Source organism: Lepus europaeus, chromosome 8, assembly GCF_033115175.1.
Source record: "Lepus europaeus isolate LE1 chromosome 8, mLepTim1.pri, whole genome shotgun sequence".
Lineage (NCBI taxonomy): Eukaryota > Metazoa > Chordata > Mammalia > Lagomorpha > Leporidae > Lepus > Lepus europaeus.
In genome coordinates, this window is record NC_084834.1 from 57,744,163 (window position 1) to 57,747,131 (window position 2,969).

Consider the following 2,969-nt stretch of genomic DNA (forward strand, 5'->3'; position numbering starts at 1 on the left):
TAAAATGCCAGCAGAGACACTGCTGGTAAACAGTGCTAAACCACAGCATGCTGTGTTAGGAGACACTGTTCTTAGGGGGAGGTATATAGTTTCTCGTCAGGATTATTGGTGATGGTTTATGAGCACAATTTGGAGGACAAAATAAAGGACAAAGAAAAAAGTGTTGAAGTAAAATGAAACTGCAAAAATTGAAGTTGTAGAACTGGTTTAAAGGGAAATGGGAAGTTGTGACTTTTTTCAAAAAGTTTTATTTAAATGCAGAATTAGATAGAGAGAAGGGCATAACAAGAAGGAGAAGGAGAGAAGAGAGAGAGAGAAAGAGAGAGAAAGATAATCTTCTACCTGCTGGCTCATGCCCAGATGGCCATAATAGCTGGGGCTGGGCCAGGACAAAGTCAGGAGCCTGGCCTATGTGGGTGGCAGAGGCCCAAGGACTTGAGCCATATTCTTTTTTTTTTTTTTGACAGGCAGAGTGGACAGTGAGAGAGAGAGAGACAGAGAGAAAGGTCTTCCTTTTGCCGTTGGTTCACCCTCCAATGGCCACCGCGGCTGGCGCGCTGCGGCCGGCACACCGCGCTGATCCGATGGCAGGAGCCAGGTGCTTCTCCTGGTCTCCCATGGGGTGCAGGGCCCAAGGACTTGGGCCATCCTCCACTGCACTCCCAGGCCACAGCAGAGAGCTGGCCTGGAAGAGGGACAACCGGGACAGAATCAAGTGCCCCGACCGGTACTAGAACCCGATGTGCTGGCGCCGCAAGGCAGAGGATTAGCCTATTGAGCCACAGCGCCGGCTTTGAACCATCTTCTGTTGCTTGCAGTGAGTTGGATCTGAAGTGGAGCAGCCAGAATTCCAACCAGTGCCCATATGGGATGCTGGCATTGCATGTGATGGCTTAACCCATTGTACCACTATGTCGGGTCCTACTTGTAACATATTTTACCCTTAAGAATTTATTTATCAACACATTTTAAATATACAATATATATTTTTTAACTTTTATTTAGCAAATATAAATTTCCAAAGTACAGCTTATGGATTACAATGGCTTTCCCTCCCCATAACTTCCCTCCCGCCCGCAACCCTCCCCTTTCCCGCTCCCTTTCCCATTTCAGTCACATCAAGATTCATTTTCAATTATCTTTATATATAGAAGATCAATTTAATATATATTATATAAAAATTTCAACAGTCTGCACCCACACAGAACATAAAGTGTAAAATACTGTTTCAGTACTAGTTATAGCATTAATTCACATTAAACAACACATTAAGGACAGAGATCCTACATGAGGAGTAAGTGCACAGTGACTCCTGTTGTTGACTTAACAAATTGAAACTCTCGTTTATGGCACCAGTAATCTCCCTAGGCTCTAGTCATGAGTTGCCAAGGCTATGGAAGCCTTTTGAGTTTGGCGACTCTGATCTTATTTAGACAAGGTCATAGTCAAAATGGAGGTTCACTCCTCCCTTCAGAGAAAGGTACCTCCTTCTTTGATGGCCCATTCTTTCCACTGGGATCTCACTCGCAGAGATCTTCCATATAGGGTTTTTTTGTTGTTGTCTTTTTTTTTTTTTTTTTTTTTTTTTTTTGCCAGAGTGTCTTGGCTTTCCATGCCTAAAATACTCTCATGGGCTCTTCAGCCTGATCCGAATGCCTTAAGGACTGATTCTGAGGCCAGAGTGCCGTTTAGGACATCTGCCATTCTATGAGTCTGCTGTGTATCCCACTTCCCATGTTGGATCATTCTCTCCCTTTTTTATTCTATCTTTTAATATTAGAAGACACTAGTCTTGTTTATATGATCCCTTTGACTCTTAGACCTATCAGTATGATCAATTGTGAACTGAAATTGATCACTTTGGCTAGTGAGATGGCATTGGTACAAATATATTATTAACTATAGTCACAATGGTATAGGATTCTAGAAATTATTAATCTTTTTAAAAAAGAATTATTTACTTATTTGAAAGGCAGAGAGAGAGAGAGAGAGAGAGAGAGAGAGAGATCCTCTATCAGCTGGTTTATTCCCCAAATGACTACAACAGCTGAGGTTGGGCCAGGCTAAAACCAGGAGCCAAGAGCTTCATTTGGGTCTACCATATGGGTGCAGGGACCCAAATACTTAGGCCATCTTCTGTTGCTATCCCAGGTGCCTCAGCAGGGAGCTGGATGGGAAGTCGACACAAACTGTGCCCATAAGAGATGCCAGCATTGCAGTTGGTGGTTTTACTTGCTATGCCACAAAGCTGGTCCCATATTGTTCATTTTATAACTGAAAGTTATAGTGTTTTACCAAAATCTGTTCGTTTCTCCTACCTTCTCATCCCCTGGAAACCACTGTTCCACTCTGTGTGTCTGTGAATTTGAATTTTTAGATTTCATACACAAGTGAAGTCATGTATAATTTATCCTTTTATGTCTGGCTTATTTTATGTAGCATAATATTCTCTAGATTCATTGGGTTGTCACAAAAGGCAGGATTTCCTTCTTTTTAAAATATAAACAATATTCTACTGTGTTTAGGTGTGTTTTCTTTTTTTTTTTTATTTTCTGTAACTGGTTGTGATCAATTAGTTGTAAACACCACTGCACTCGGACCAGCCTAGGTGTGTTTTCATATCATGGGAATTATAAATGATGCTGCAACAAACATGAGTGTGCAGATATTTCTGTGCAGTGTTGATTCCACTTCCTTTGGATCTATATACAGCAAAGGAATTACCGAGTCAGGAGGTTCTATTTTGAAATTTTTGATAAATTTTCGTAGAGTTTGCCATAGTATCTGTTCAAATTTTCATTCCTACCACCAACGTGTAAGGGTGCCTTTACTCCACATTATCATGAACACTTGCTACTTTTTGTCAGTTATCTCATTGTGACTTTCATCTGCGTTTCCCTGGTGGTCCAGGAAGTTGAGCATCTTTTCAATTACATCCAATTGCTTGTCTTCCTAAGAAAAATATTTAT